The sequence below is a fragment of the Nomascus leucogenys genome, chromosome 13, assembly GCF_006542625.1.
Source record: "Nomascus leucogenys isolate Asia chromosome 13, Asia_NLE_v1, whole genome shotgun sequence".
Classification (NCBI taxonomy): Eukaryota; Metazoa; Chordata; class Mammalia; order Primates; family Hylobatidae; genus Nomascus; species Nomascus leucogenys.
In genome coordinates this window covers 22,421,632-22,438,761 of record NC_044393.1, presented here as the reverse complement: position 1 = coordinate 22,438,761, position 17,130 = coordinate 22,421,632, and the positions used below count along the sequence as shown (strand labels likewise).

At 40.1% G+C, this 17,130-nt stretch overlaps 1 protein-coding gene across 1 annotated transcript in view; it reads right to left on the bottom strand.

Annotated features, from left to right (window-relative positions):
- CHD6 (chromodomain helicase DNA binding protein 6) overlaps positions 1-17,130 on the bottom strand; it is a 213,559-nt gene that overhangs the window by 194,388 nt on the left and 2,041 nt on the right. The window lies entirely within an intron of this gene.

Below are 17,130 nucleotides of genomic sequence, written 5' to 3'. Positions count from 1 at the left end.
TTACCACCCTAGCAAATGAATTAGCTGAAAATTTTGGAATAGATTACCCCTTCTCTGGTCTCATGGAAAAATGGTTTGGAAAATGGAAGAGACTCATAACCTCAATCTTTATCCCCCTTGCAATTGTTACAGGTGTACTCATTCTTGTAGGTTGCTGCACCATACCTTGTATTCGTGGATCAGGGCAAAGGCTTATAAACACAGCCCCCACCAAAACCCCTCTCGATTCTCCCCCACCCTACTCAGATAAGTTCCTACTCCCAGACAACCAAGAGGAGCAACAAAGCCAAGATATGTTACAAAAATTTGAAGAGGAAGAACTATAAACTCAAGAGGGAGAAATCTGCCAGACACAGTTAAGTTCCTCTTCAAAGCTTCCTTGGTCTTTCTTGCTCTGTACACAGCCCTTCCTGCTTAATCTGTAATGAACACTTGTTTCTCTGCTTAATCTATAACTAGCAAATCTCTTACTCTGTAAACAACCCTTCCCAACTAGTTGGTAATGGACAGCCTCTCCCTTCCCGCCTAATTGGCCTTATTCAATTTTAAACACTAACCAATTGGGTCAGATTAGACTGTGCAGTCCAACTCCAGCCAATGGGGAAAGGACACAGAAACAGAAACTATGTAGGGATTTAAAACCCTGCTCTACCCTGCAAGGTGTGCTCTTGTGATCAGACGGGTGCAGGCAGCACCCTTCTGCAGAAGTAAATGTGCCTTGCTGAGAAATTTTCTAAGTGCTGGGTTTTCTTTGCGGCACTGAGCACTTGTCTGTAACATTTGTGTGTCTGTCTCCTTCAATACACTGAAAAGTCCTTGATGGCAGGAACTGTATTCATCTTTAATCTATAAACCCCTGTAGAACTCCTGTAAACGTGTACTGAATAAATGAATGCCACCAACAAATTCAGACCCAACCCTCAATGGCACAAATCATACGTTATAATCAATGCCTCCCAACAATTTGAATCTCACAGATATACTTTGCACTAAAGAAGCCAGATAAGAAACAGGACATTTTGTATTATTTCATTTGAAGTTCAATAACAGGCAAAACTAATCTTTGTGACAGAAGCCAGAACTAAGCGGAGTTGGGTAGAGTGAGGGGGGTCTTATCCAGGAAGGGTCACGAGAGAACCTTATGGAGTGCTGGAACAGTCTCTGTGTTGATCTGAGGGTGGCAGTTACACAGGTATATACATATCTAAAAGTATAATCAAGCAGTATACTTGAGATTAGTACCATTTACTGAAATTTATGTTGTATTTCAAAAACCCAAGTTCTATATATGGCCTTCATTTGCCTCAACCCCCATCCAAACATCAATGCTCAATAAACATTTGTGACTGAATGCCTAAATACTTTCTAAATAACAACAATCAACTACAGTATTTTCATATAAGGGAAGAAAAATCTAGTCAAGCAATTGCAGTCAAAGTTTTGGGTTGGAGCTAAGCTAACCACCACCATCACCTCACACAAACAAGAAACTTGCTTCTGTCCAGAGTTGCAGTGTGCCTACAGGTGCTGCATGGGTAGCATTTGCCCCTCCCTATGACTGGCTGGAAACATAATTCCTACTTATCCAGCCCCACTGTCGAGGCATAGGATCCCAATGGCATTTCAAGTCACTAGGGGAAAAAAGTGGAATTTTACAACTGAAAACTCTTTCTATCACATCAAAAATCTTGACACACTGGCAATAAAATCAGAAGAAAACCTCTACCCACCTTTCCAGGAATTTTCACTTAATCTTTCTGTGACTGTTACCTGCCTGACAAACTCCTATTCATCCTTCAAAACCCAACTCAGATGTTAACTCTTCTGGAAAGTTCTTCCTAACCTCCTCACCCTCTTTCTATGTTCCTTTTACTATTCTATTACTTTGGTTCACTTCAATTTAAATATTGGTCATGTTTATTTCTCCTGAGATCACATTTGCCATTCTAGCACGAAGTACATGGCAGGGCTCTTTAGAAGCATGAAAACGTCTGTTGAAGTGACTTGAAACATGACTACTACTGGACATGCCTTACAATTTATATGCCCAACTCTAGAGTCCCAAAATAAGAGGTATTTCCTAGATAAGGCACAGTCTGTACTTATGAAGAGGGAGTGAAAAAACTATAAATATTCTCTAGGACAGTGTTATTTTTAGTATTATGGTCACCAGCCTCTAAGAGTGAACTTCAAGGTAGCAACCTGGAGACTAAATGACTCAAAGATTATGGGATCTGCCAGGAAAGGTATGCTCCTGAAGCTATGGTATAGCAGATATGGTCCCAGAAGCAGTGGGTTCACTCACTTCAAGGCAGGATCTTTAATGCCCTGCATTTATATAAATGTCAGAACAAGTAACTGTGCAACCCCGAACGAGTGACTTTACCTCCCTGTGCCTCAGTTTCCTCATTGGTAAAATGGAGGTAATAACAAAACCCAAAATTTCATGTGGTGTTAAAGGATTAAATGAGATGATACAGTGCCTGGCATATCGTGAGCACTCAATAAATGTTTGCTCCAATTATTTCACTGCTCTGGGATGGGACAGGGATCCCTCAGTTTTATTTGGTCCTGTCATATTCCTGCCCTACCTGGTGCTGGCACCAAATCTCTTCTCTGAGCCTCTCCACCCTGGCTTCCTTGCTTGCACAGCTGACTACCCTCACCACATAGGGCCTCCCTCTGGCCATGAACACAACCCAACAAAGCAAAGCTACACTGCATTCTTTAGTCCCTCTCCTCTTCCACTCTCTTAATGAAAACTTAGTTGTTTCCTATTTCATTTCCTTGGTGCTCTATCTCCTTTTGGTTAGCAGATTAATGAGAGCAAACGGATCAAATACCCATGTCCCTACAGTCACTCTCTCAAAGATTCTCATGAATAAACTCAGTTAAATAGAGTAACATGAATTACAAGAATTTCAGGCTCTACTGTCTAATGAGACAAAGCTTCCTTTCCTCTACCCCCTCCTCTCCCTCTTTCTTCCTGGCAAAGAGAAGAGGGGATGCTGGCACCACAAACCACAAAAGGAAGGTGCCCATTTCACCTTCCTATGAGGCAAGCCCCTTGGTTGACCACCAGAGCAGTTTTACCTGTAGGCTTACCCCAGCCTTCATCTCACACCAAGGAGTAAAACTGCCAGTATGCTCAAGTTCAAGGGTGTTTAATGAAACACAGTCCAGTGACTGCAGTGAGCACAGTGGTTCAAGGCTGGGTGCTGGCCTGCCTTTCTTGCCTCCCTGGTGGACAGTCTCTAAACCAGCTGTTCCTCTGCACTGCTCCTTGCACTGTCATGCTTTTACAAGTCAGTGGGGTCATCACCAGCAATTTTTTTATATTAAAAAAAATACAATTTTAAAAGGACAATTTTATAGCATGTAAATTATATTTCAGTATAACTGTTTTCGGAGACGGGGTCTCATTCTGTTGCCCAAGCTGAATTGCAGTGGCATGATCATGGGCAATCCTCCTACCTTTGCCTCCCAAGTAGCAGGATCTACAGGTGCACACCACCACACCTGGCTAATTTTTTAAATATTTTGTAGAGACAGGGTCTCAATATGCTGACCAGGCTGGTCTCAAACTCCTGGGCTCATGTGATCTGCCTGCCTCATCCCCTCAAAGTGCTAGGATTACAGGCATGAGCCACTGTGCCTGGCCAAAACTATTTTTAAAAGATTAGAGAATAGAAAATCGAGTGCATCACAAGTGGTGAGAGTAAATACTGAATATTAAAATATTTGAATAATGCCGGGCGTGGTGGCTCATGCCTGTAATCCCAGCACTTTGAGAGGCCAAGGTGGGTGGATCACTTGAGGTCAGGAGTTTGAGACCAGCCTGGCCAACTTGGAGAAAACCCTGTCTCTACTAAAAATACAAAAATTAGGTGGGTGAGTGGCAGGTGCCAGCAGTCCCAGCTCCGTGGGAGGCTGAAGCTTTGAACCTGGGAGGCGGAGGTTGCAGTGAGCCAAGATCATGCCACTGTATTCCAGCCTGGGCAACATAGTGAGACTCCATCTCAGAAAAGAAAAAAAAAAACACTTTGAATTAACAATGCACACATACACACATCTGTGTGTACTAGGCACAATATAGTGTTTTTATCACTGTGAGTTACGGTCGCAAGATTACAAAACTCTAGTTTCAGCAGTCAGGAGCTGGCCTAAGGTAAATTCCTTGTACAAGGAGAGCTAGCAAACCCTTTGGAATGCTTCATTTCAAGGCATTAAGGTTGAGAAACACTGAATTAAAAAAATTCATTTTGGGACGGGCGCGGTGGCTCACGCCTGTAATCCCAACACTTTGGGAGGCCAAGGCAGGTGGATTGCCTGAGCTCAGGAGTTGGAGACCAGCCTGGGCAACATGGTGAAACCCTGTCTCTACTAAAATACAAAAAAATTAGCTAGGTTTGGCGGTGTGCACCTGTAATCCCAGCTACTTGAGAGGCTGAGGCAGGAGAATCACTTGAACCCAGGGGAAGCAGAGGCTGCAGTGAGCTGAAATCGTGCCACTGCACTCCAGCCTGGGCAAAAGAGCGAGACTCAGCCCCAAAACAAAACAAAAAAAAAAGAATTCATTTCATGAAGGCTAACTCCCAAGATTCTACATCCAGCTGGAAATGACAGGGTTAGCAAGGCCTTACCCTGGGTTCACCTATTCCCGTGTGTGTGTGCGCATGCGTGTTTGTATAGGAAGAGTGGGGGTGGGTAGTAGGGGGTGTCAGGGAGAACAGGAGCTGCTAAAGAACGTGATCCTCATGTTCCTAGGCCCCTGGTTAAATATCATCTCATTCTCCATCCCATGTTTAACAATCCAACCAGTGCCCAGGTTTACACAAAAAGATGCTGAGTTCAGTTTTGCACTGGGACAGGCAGGTGGAGCTGCTGAGTGTGTGGCTGGAAATAAAGGTTTAGATCACAGGAGAGGGTGGGGATGGAAAAATAGATTCTAGAGTCATCAAAAGTTGAAAAAACAAGAAAGAATAGCCTGCCCAGGAAGGAGTATAAAACTAGAAGGACATAAGACCAATAAGATATGACTGAGGAATAGTTAAAGATTAGAGGAGCCCTTAATAGTTTTTCAAAAATTAAAACCCCAGGAACTACATAATGACTGGTCATGAAAATCAGTGGTCCTCAAGGAATAGCAGAAGATTCCTAACTCTTCAGGTTGCAGATGTCTTAGAGTTGGCTATGAAAATCATTTCCTAGTCTCATTAATACTATCACAATTTCTTAACTAAGCATGCGGGTGACTCAAATGGCCTTAATCCTAAAACGGAAAATAACTGTCCAGATAAAGCCTCTCCGAGTCTCAGGAAGATGTGAACAAACAGGTCTGCACTGGATGTGAGGTTCCACTTTAGAACTCTGCCACCCATCTTCTCTAAGAAGACCAATTCCCCACCTGTGGTGGGGAGCACAGAAAGAGGTAAGCAGGGAAGAAGGCTCAGGAAGCTGGGCCACACCATTTTCCAAGGGTTTTCATTTCCATTTCTGGAATCTTAGGACTACCAGGTCAAACTAATTGATACTGAAAGGTATGGGCACATGACAACGTAACACAATGCAGGATCCTTGACTGGATCCTAATGGGGGACAAGGAGTTGGGGGTGGGGAGGCTACAAGTAACATTTTCATGGGAAAATTTTAAAAAGGACTGCATACTGGGTTTTACATCAGGTTTCCTGAGTGATATAATTACACTGTGATTATTCTATGTAGGAGAATGCCTTTTTCCTTAGGATAAATATGTAAAGTATTTAGGGGTGAAGCATTACAGTGTCTGCAAGTAACTCTCAAATGGTATTGTCAAAAAAAAGTGCATAGAGAGACAGAAAGTTATAAAGCAAATTTGTCAAAATGTTAATAACAGGTGGTTCTAGGTGAAGGGGAGATGGGTGTTCATGGTACTGTTCTCATACCTGTCTGTAGGTTTGATACTTTTCAAGATACAAAGGAGTATAAATCCTGTAAGTATAAAAAACGTTTTTAATTCCTACAGGTTCCAACTCCCTTCCATTAGAATGGAGAACAAAGAGTTGACTCAAAAATGTCTCAAAACATTCTTTAATACTATTCCCATTCACAAATAAATGAATTTATTTGCCAAAGAGAAACTAAATTTCAAGCGCACAAACCAAGTCAGCCTCTATACCACACTGAGTTCCTGAGTTATTATATAAATTAACAGAAGTTAGGTGTTATTTTTAACGCAAACCTTCCATATGTTGTTGGATACTTCACCTGAATTCTTTATTTTAAAGGGTGTATTAGTACTAAGGAGTTTTACACAAATGCCAAGGGTTAATGGCAAATTTACTTATTTGTGCTAACATAGAGAGACGGCATGGATAAACCATACGTTAAGACTTATTGTGTAAGACTTATTGTTTTAACTAGTAAATTTTAATTTTAATCAGAACTATCAGTAAAATTGACAAAAAAAAAATTCACCTCTATCCACTCTCATTCCTAAAGAAGATTCTATTTAATAACAAAAAGGAAAGAAGTGAAATGAAAATATCCAAAGTACTCAAGTATGAATACCTGACCAAAGGAACACTGACTTTAATGCAAGCAAATAGTTTTTGAGAACCTACTATGTACAAATCTCTATGAGGAATTAAAGGTACAAAGAATGGGCCTTGCACCAATGAGGACCACAATTTTGTAGGAAAAGATAAACATTTAGAACACTGAAGGAAAAGAATAATGGTTGACTCTGTCTCACCTTGTCCCAGCTGCTAATGCTTCAATTCAAAGACTTATCTCGGCTGGGCGTGGTGGCTCATGCCTGTAATCCCAGCACTTTGGGAGGCCGAGACAGGCGAATCACGAGGTCAGGAGTTCGAGACCAGCCTGGCCAACATGGTGAAACCCCGTCTCTACTAAAAATACAAAAAACTGGCCAGGTGCGGTAGCTCACGTCTCTAATCCCAGCACTTTGGGAGGCCGAGGCGGGCAGATCACAAGGTCAGGAGATCGAGACCACCCTGGCTAACACGGTGAAACCCCGTCTATACTAAAAATACAAAAACAAAATTAGCCAGGCATGGTGGCAGGCGCCTGTAGTCCCAGCTACTCAGGAGGCTGAGGTGGGAGAATGGCGTGAACCCAGGAGGCGGAGTTTGCAGTGAGCCGAGACCGTGCCACTGCACTCCAGCCTGGGCGACGGAGTGAGACTCTGTCTCAAAAAAACAAAATTAGCTGGGTGTGGTGGCAGGCGCCTGTAATCTCAGCTACTCAAGAGCCTGAGGCAGGAGAATCACTTGAATCCAGGAGGTGGAGGTCGCAGTGAGCAGAGATTGCACCACTGCACTTCAGCCTAGGCAACAGTGCGAGACTCCATCTCAAAAAAAAAAAAAAAGACTTATCTCCTAGTCAGTCCACTGCAATAGACTCTGAATTCCTTACTCCATCAGGCCCCTCTAAAAGGGTAGTTCTCAAACTCAGGTAAACACTGGAATCACCTGGGAAATTATCAAAAATCCAATATCTGGGCCTCTCCTTCAGAAAATCTGATTTTACTGTTTGTAGCCTGGGTACTGGTAGTTTTATAAGCTCTTCAGGTGATTCTAATACACAACAAAGTTTCAGCACCACTCAATCAACTTCTGCTGCCGGAGTGTAAAGTACAAACCACTCTCCTGCATTAAAACCTCTGATGACTCCTCACTGCCAACACAAACCCAAACAACTGACTATGATCTTTAAAGCCTTTCTTAACATCTCCAACCTATCCCTCCCTCCAGCCCCTCACCTACCAGTATTCCATGGCTTTCCACCATACTCCAGCCAGAATGAACTTACCATTTGCCTCTGAGCCCCCAGCAACATATTTCTTATGCATAAAAGGCTCTCCAAACTCATGACCACTAATCTCAGTCTCTGATTATCAAACTCCAAATCAATTTTCAAGTACCCATTTAAAAGGTCTTCCTTTCAAAAGCCTTAACCTACTCCCCTGGCTTAATGGTTGATCCTTCTTCCTGAGTCTTAACAAAATTTGGACATAGCTCTAATCTGACATTGATCATGATGCTTGTAGTGGCAGTTTACCTTTCTGTCTCTTCTAACACAAAGTGCATTCCACAAAGGGAGAGATCGTGTGCATTCCCAGGGCACATGAATGACTGAAACACAATGAATTTTCAATAACTCTTTGCTAAATAAATGGGCATCACACATTGTGGAATAAATGAATAATATAAGAAAAGACAAAGGCAATTCAATATGAAATGCCAAATTAGTTACAGAGGAAAAATCTAACTCAAGAAGTGCTGTGGGGAGAGAGATTGCTTCAAGCTGATATGGGAAGAGAAGGCTCCATGAAGACACAGGTCTTGCTCTCAAGTCTCATGGAAGGAAAATATCTGGATGGGCCAAGAGGGAGGGGCAGAAAACAATGAGCATGGGAAACAGTACAAAAGCAGACCATCCCACAGGAAAAAAAAAAAAAAAATTAAAAAAGCTCAGTGCTTTAAAGCAAAGGTTTACGTGCTTACACTATGTAACCACTACATATTTCTTTAAAAAGAAAAGGTATCTGCCTAGAAGGGACACACATCACTTCCACTGAAATGTCAATATCCAAAGCAAGTTACACAGCCATGCCCAACTTCAAGGTGTAAGAGAGAATGTAACCCTACCATGTGTCCTTAAGGAAGAGAACCAGAATACTGGAGTCCTAATGACCACACCATGAAAGAGTCTAGCACCATACCTGGCACACAGTAAGCACTCAGTGATTGACAGCTATTATTATCATGATTATCGAGGGATCTGGGGAAAAAATCTATCCTAATAACCCTAAGTCATATAAGCACATGTGAAAAAAATCTTATGCACATTATTTACAAATAAAGCAAAGGTTAATTTACAAGCATTTCACCGTGATAAAAGGGAGGGATATGCCAAAAAGTTTCTATTAAGCAAAAAAATAGTAAACAAGATTTACCAAAATAGTACAACAAAAATGTTACCACGATATGAGAGGGGGACATGCCAAAACGTTTCTAGTAAAGAAGAGCTATTAAAATACCCATTCTTAATTTAAGACATGTAATATTTCACTGATAGTATCTTTATTATTTTAGAGAACATTAAAAAAATTATGGAGCCTTTCACATGTTCACTCCTAATCTCAGAGCACACCTGTCCCATATTTCCCCCATGAATTTTTAAGGGAAATTCTCCTGTGTGGGTTTTCAGGACCCTAATCCTTGGAGGTTAAGGGAAAAGTCCTATACAGCAAAATGAGAATTGAATTCTAATCAAGGTTTGACCACGGATCAGCTCTGTGACCTCACAAATGTTTACATGACTAGGACCCCATCCCATTATGAATAATGAAAATGGATACATGTCTTCAGAATTACCTTCTAACTCTACTCTTCTGCAATCCCGACAAGATAGAAAGTAGCTTTGCTTTCAGAGAATCTAGTAATGATGGTGACCTGTGTAAGACCTGATAACACTTAAATCTGCCACAACCACACTCATAAGGGCAACAACAAAGCTTAGTTCAAGAGTAAATATGCAACACAGTCAAGAACACGCAGAGAGAGCTCTGCTACATGAAATGCTGCAGACACAAAGTACAGATAAAAATGGACACAGTATGGTTATTTTGTATGTAGCTTATGAAATCACAATATTTTAGTAACATCTCATATAGCATTCCAAGGACAAGTGGCAGTGATGAGAACAAACCTGAAGTAAGGAACCTCCAAACCTTTTAAGCTTAGGATCTGTCCAACTATCAGATCTAAATTTCAGCACACTGGGCTTTCCAATTCTTTAAAACCCCACAGCAAGAATTCAAATACATACCCAGAGAGCTGGGCGCAGTGGCATGTCTGTAGTCCCAGCTACTCAGGAGGCTGAGGCAGGAGGATCATTTGAGCCCATGAGTCTAGCCTGGGCAACATAAGAGACCCAGTTTCTATAAAACAAAAACAAAAACAAAATACATGCCCAGAGATCTAGAACTTGACATCCTTAGAAGAAAGTCAGACAAAAAAGCCAAAGCAGCAAGTTACAAAATGTTGTGCCCCCAATCAGTGACACTTGTGTCAAAGAGAAGCACCTGCCCAGACAACCTACCGCCAGTCACTGCTTTGTGAGTATACAACCACCCTTACAACAGAATTAATGAGAAAACAGTGCTGATCTGTAATGAACACCAAGGAGAGACTATATAGCATTAACTCACGCCATAAACAAAACAGATACTGCTGCATTATAAATTTTGCTATGCTGGCAGCCCTATCCATGATTTTTAAGGAACCTTCCAATTCTAATGTTCTGTGAGTCTATAAACCACATAGGACACCCGTTACTGTCTTTCATGCTTCAAGAGTCACTGCCTAAATGACTAACAATTTCCTGCTTGAAAATCTAAAACCTAGTAAATATATCTAATAAAACTGCTGTATGATTAGACTCACTTTGTTATGACTGGACAGCATTTTTAAAGCTACAGCTCTACATGTGGATCTGTGTTTACTTTTTTTTCTTTTTTCTTTTTTTTGAGATGGAGTCTCACTCTGCCGCCAAGGCTGGAGGGCAGTGGCACGACCTTGGCTCGCTGCAACCTCCACCTCCCGGGTTCAAGCAATTCTCCTGCCTCAGCCTCCCAAGTAGCTGGGATTACAGGCATCTGCCACCAGGGTTGGCTAATTTTTGTATTTTTAGTAGAGTCGGGATTTCACCATGTTGGCCAGGCTGGTCTCGAACTCCTGACATCAAGTGATCTGCCCACCTCACCTCCCAAACTGTTGGGATTACAGGCATAAGCCATTGGTGCCCGGCCTATGTTTATTTCTACAGTAATTTCCTTCTTCTTGTCAATCACAATATAATTTTCAATTTTGCAATAGATTTCTATGAATATACTAGAATCAATCTTATCATTCATTTTTAGGAGTTTAAAACTCGTATTCCCCATTTACAAGTAGATGGGGAGAGGAGACGGAGAAGAATATGCAACCCCGAATGAACCAAAGAAATTGCTTCTATTAACAAATCAATTTTTAAATATATTGGAAAGGGAAGAGAGGATAAGACTCAGTCTTTCAAGGGAGGCTTGGTAAATGTTATTCTAAAAAAACAAGATTCCCTTTATAAAGTTAATTTATAGGTCGGGCGTGGTAGCTCATGCCTGTAATCCCAGCACTTTGGGAGGCCGAGGCGGGCAGATCACAAGGTCAGGAGATTGAGACCGTCCTGGCTAACACGGTGAAACCCCCTCTCTACTAAAAATACAAAAAATTAGCCGGGCGTGGTTGCAGGCGCCTGTAGTCCCAGCTACTCGGGAGGCTGAGGCAGGAGAATGGCCTGAACCCGGGAGGCGGAGCTTGCAGTGAGCTGAGATCGCGCCACTGCACTCCAGCCTGGGCGACAGAGTGAGATTCCGTCTCAATAAATAAATAAATAAATAAATAAAGTTAATTGATAGATAAACCTGAAATACTTTGTATGGTAAAAATATCCATTACTGGTCTAAAGTAATGGGAACCCCTATAGCCAGTAGTTTTTATTGAGAACAGGAGAACTACAGTGTTATACTTAAAAGCTGCCTGCCTATCTTCAATCTTAGTGTGAAAGAAAAAAGCTTCAAAAGTCATGTTGAAAGACATCATGCATGTTAGTCATAGACAGGAAGGGTCATAAGTCCCTGCTGGAACAGCTACCTTGCTTTTTGTAAAGCCTTACAAGACACATCTAAATTTGTTCTCTGATCTTACTATTTTCTGAACATTCAAATCAACTTTCAGATAAAAATAAAGAGGCAAATATAAATAGGTAAATAACTATCAATCATTCAAATCAACTTTCAGATAAAAATAAAGAGGCAAATATAAATAGGTAAATATCAATCATTCAAATCAACTTTCAGATAAAAATAAAGAGGCAAATATAAATAGGTAAATAACTATCAATTTTTATTATACAGCTTGCTTAGACTCATATTAGGTTAAAGGACAATCTTGTTTCCTATTATATTTTCCTTCACAGACACAGAAAAAAATCCACCTTTGCTCCGAAGAGGGTAAAAATGCTAAAGGGTCTAGAGCTGTGCTGTCCAATACTGGTACGACTGGCCATGTGTGGCTATTTAAATTTAAGCTAATATTAAATAAAACTTAAAATTCTCATCCTCAGTCATACTAGCCACACCTTACGGGCTTGAAAACCAACAGTGGCTAGTAGTTCCCGTGCAGATACTGGACACCTCCATCATAACAGGAGTGCTGATCTAGAACAATGTTTCTCAAATTTTGATGTGCACAAAATCATCAGCATAGCTTGTTAAAACACAGACTCCTGGGAACCCCAGGTGGTCTATTTCAGTAGGTCTGGAATGGGGCCCAAAAACTTGCATTTCTTTTTTTTTTTTGAGACAGAGTCTCACTCTGTCACCTGGGCTGGAGTGCGATGGCGTGATCTCAGGATCTCAGTTCACTGGATCTCAGTTCACTGCAACCTCCGCCTCCCCGGTTCAAGCGATTCTCCTGCCTCAGCCTCCAGTGTAGCTGGGATTACAAGCACATGCCACCATGCTTGGCTAATTTTTGTATTTTTAGTAGAGACAGGGTTTCACAATGCTGGCCAGGCTGGTCTTGAATTCCTGACCTCAGGTGACCCACCTGCCTCAGCCTCCCAAAGTGCTGAGATTACAGGTGTGGGCCACCGCACCTGGCAAAACTTGCATTTCTAACATGCTCCAAAGTAATGCTGAAGTTTCCCAACACTTTGATTGGTGAAGAACTAGGTTTTGGTTTTGCTCTTTCCCAATCTATGGCCAAGACTTTCATAAAACACAAGAAAAATGAATTTCCAGGAAAAAATAAACAAAAAAGGACTATAATTATAAACTAATTGTTTTTATAATTAGATTCAACAAACCATTTTTCTAACCATCTGCTATAAAAGCATCTACAAGCTTCTTTTCAAGTTCTGTACTCACCTTGTCAGACAGGTAAGCAGCCCACAGACCTGCAGGAATCTGTAGACTACTTTCAGTAGCCTGATCCACAAGAGCTTATTTTTTTACATTTTTACACTTATCTTTCTGGAGCTAGTCATTAATGACCTCTTTCATGTCCTCTATTATTTCCTCAATGCATTTTTACAACTCAAGGCAAAACTGTTAATTCCATTAAGCAAAATACCCCTAAATCCCTTAAGTGATATTATACCAGGTTTGCTTAAAGAAGCAATCTAATGGTGTCATCACTTACAATGTGATCTGATTCTATCACAGGATCAACAATAATGATGGCTTAACTTTTTCATGCAAGCCCATAGTTGAATTTAGACTGCCAGCAGTGCAAGAATTGCTAAGCCAAAATACACAATGAGCTATAATAAAGTCTCTGTGTTAAATTATGTAAAATTCTTTCCGTAAATAAAATCTATGATCTAGACTTAGCTTACCAGACATAATCCTTCAAAGTATTTCTTAGAATACTGATGGTTTTTCTTGGACCCAAAGTAGAGTCCAGATATATTTCTTTACTCCTATACACTTAAGGAAGGAACAAACCAAATAATCAAGTCAATGCCCTTCGCCATCTGCCTAAAGCTTAGGTATTTTCCCTAATCTAATTATTATTATCTATTATTAAACAAAATAAACTGATTTTTCTTCTATTCAACTTCTGGTCTGGCCCAACAAAAAAATCTCCAGAATAACTTTAAGTTTGACCACCTCCTAGAGTTATTCTTAGAATTTTTTTGTTACTCTAATATTGTTTTGGCAATTTGCTTGACTTATTAAGTAAATAATAAGGCTCTGAGAACTTTAATATAAAATCCTTTTTATATAGTAACACCTGGTTTTATACGTATGTTCTCTGTAAAATTTTTAGCAGTCTAAAAATAAGCTTTTATGTTCAACTACACATTATTTTAAGGAAGAACTCCACTAAAAATTAGCACTAATGGAAGTTGCAAAGCATTTCATAAAAGACTGGGGAATATAAAAAAAAAAGGAGGGCTTCTTTTAATTATTCTTCTTCAATGTAAGAAAGAAAAACCCTTCTCCTCCTAACATACTGAATGAAGCAACAGCAGAATTAGTAAGAAGCAGTATTCAAAGCAAGAAAATGTCAGGCGCATTTGCCATGGCCACCCCTCTAGTCCCATCTGCAAAGGCAGATGTGTGAAAACGAGGGGCCGAGGACCCTCTGAGCCCCCATGTCTCCCATTCCAACCTTTAACTCTATCAGGCCGCAAGGGCAAGGGCAAGGAATGGCTTCCATATGATTATGTGATCACAGCAAGGGAAGAATTTGGGGGATAACCCCAGGGAATGCCTGAATGCTGCCAGAGGGATGCAGTTCTTCCCCAAGCCCAGGCCAACTGATCAAGGCTGAGATTGCAGAACCTGCTAAAGGATAAAAAAGGTCCAAAGAAGTCAGCATCCAGGCAGAAGATTTTGTTCATGCAAAGCAGTTGTTCTAGAATGACCTAAATTAATGACCCTTAGTATTTTTTGTATGCTGGTGGAAAGGTATGGCGGTAGAGGTATGAGAGTCACAGATCTGTTTGAGAATCATAAAAAAACAATGGATTGTCCGCCTATAAAATACGCAGACGCAAACAAAAATTTGCATACTATTTTGGGGTGTTCACAGACCAGCCAAAGACTCCCTAGGGGTCCATGAACTGCAGGATAAAAAGCTTAAACCTTTAGGTAGGAACTAAAGATGTCTGTTACTACAGCAGCTGGAACTTTTAACCTGAAGCCAGGCTTTTACATAAAAACAATCTTAGAGTTTAAAAAAAAAAAAAAATCCAAAACCAAAATACCTTGGTCACATAGTATGTAAGAAAATCCAAAATATATTAAAAATTTAACTACTTGATAAAGAATGACATATTTGATCCATAAAATGCGATCAGCGACTATCCCTTACAAGTATCCTTAATAAAGGGATAAAAAAATGGAAATCTCCCTTTACTTATTTAAAAAATTCAAATATGCATCCATCACTTTCTACTTATGTTTGGATTCCTGTCCTGGTTATCTTACAATTCTACTTCCTAGCATCCTGACATTTTCAAATACTGTCTTAGTATATTAAGTTCTTTTGAAATAGATAACAAAAGCACCATGGGAGTCCGTTGAAAACTTAGGTTTGTTCCTTGCTAAAATTTCTAAGTCCTTCATTATGACTAGAAAGAAAAAAGTTCATCAATTCAAAAAAAAATCCTGATTCTTCAAAATAGGAGCATTAAGTTATATCATATACACCCCATTACAAATTCTAAAGGTTGCAAAATAGAACAGTAATGGCAAACAACATAATGAATAAATGTAAGAGGATGCACAGAATCACTATTTACTGACTATAAAAACCAACAAATACAGGTACTACAGGCAAAAATAAACATTTTTCTTTGGATTTTATGCAGATGATTTAGTTCAGAAACAGGGACAAGCATGGATATTTTAAAATAACTCCATTTTACTACCTTCAGGACTTTTACGGAAGTAACAGAATTTCTCATGAGGGTATCAACACCTCCACAACATGAACCGAAGAAAAGAACATTTTGGCAAAGGAAAAAGTGACTGCGTTCTCCCTCTGCACTTCATGGTTATTACTGTATCAGGGTACACCTGATCTCCTAAGTGCCCCAGGAAGACTACTCCATGGAGACAAAGGGGGGGAAAGGGTGTCCTCACTGTATTCCAACACTCCTCTTCAGTGACTAATTCCTGAAACGGAAAAGTAAAAATGGATGCACGTGTAGAATTTAGGGAAGGTGTGTTAGCTAACTAACCTAACACCATACCACTAAAATACAACAGTAGGCTTGAGCTTTTAAAAAAATATTTAGAGAGAACTATTGGTGAAAAGGACATGTATTGGATACAGATGATCAGGTTCAAATTCTGGCTCTATCATTGACTAGCTTTATGGCCTTTAATAAGTTACTTCATTTCTCTGAGCTGCAGCCCAGCCTCATGAAGTGGCTATGAAAGCAAAGATACTTTTCCCAACTCTGTAGCCCCAGTATCTGGCTGAGTATTGGACAAACACCAGGTATTCAATCAATGGTAGTTCTTTTTGCTCCACTCACAAGCATGTCACATTCCATTGCAAAAAAAAAAAAAAAAAAAAAAAAAGTTCTCTAGGGAAGAGGTATCTCAGCTCTGGCTATCATTTTATGTATTTCAAAGAGTTTTCAATATAATAACCTGGTACAGGAGAATGCAGGCAATCCTATGGAATTCAGTCCACCTTTCACTTGAATTAAACTAAAGCTCTGCATGAGCAATGAAGTATAAGAGAATCATTAAATATGTATTAAAAACAAAACTATTTCAAGTCTTCTTATACCAGGCGGGGAAAGGGGAAGGAGGGAGGGAGAGTACAGCCTCCTCAGTTGATATGGATATACTGTTATTGTCCTATACCAAAGATATTTCTGCAGGTAGAATCTTTGAATCCTTAAACTTGTTCAAAGAGATTCAGAACATGGGTGGTCCATGAGTGATCTCATTTAGTAATTACCAATTAAAGTCTTTCCATGAAAAACATAGGCACCTACAGGGAGAATCAAGCCTGATGTTGTGGAACCTCGTGGTATAACACAGGAAGACATAACCACAAACTCTGCTTCGGGCAAAGCCATACTTCCAAGAAAACCAAAACATTTCTTTGAAACTTTTATAAACCAAGGAGCTCTCCAACACATAGTAGCCCAAGGGCCGCCTGTTGTTTCTGATAGGTTTTCTGCAATGTTAGAGCAAAATCACAAATAAGATGTGGTTTCTAATGAGATACGATTCTGCTTCAGGTTTTCTTTGGTATTTGAAATATACAAAAAGTAAATCAATAAATACAAAAACATAACTGCCAAAGGTTCTTCCAGAAATGCAGCAGTTAGTCGTATTTCTCCCACTTCACTTCTAACTTGTCTTTCAATTTTTGTGTGGTTTGCCTTAACTAAGACACTGATGAGTTCAGAGAACTTCCCTAACTACATGAATAATAAATTATAAAAATTATAAAGATATAGAATATTTAAAAGTTGTAAAAATGATCATATTGAAAGAGTTTGCAGTGCTATTAAATGTAACAGAAGAACTAAATGTGAAAAGCAAAGAAA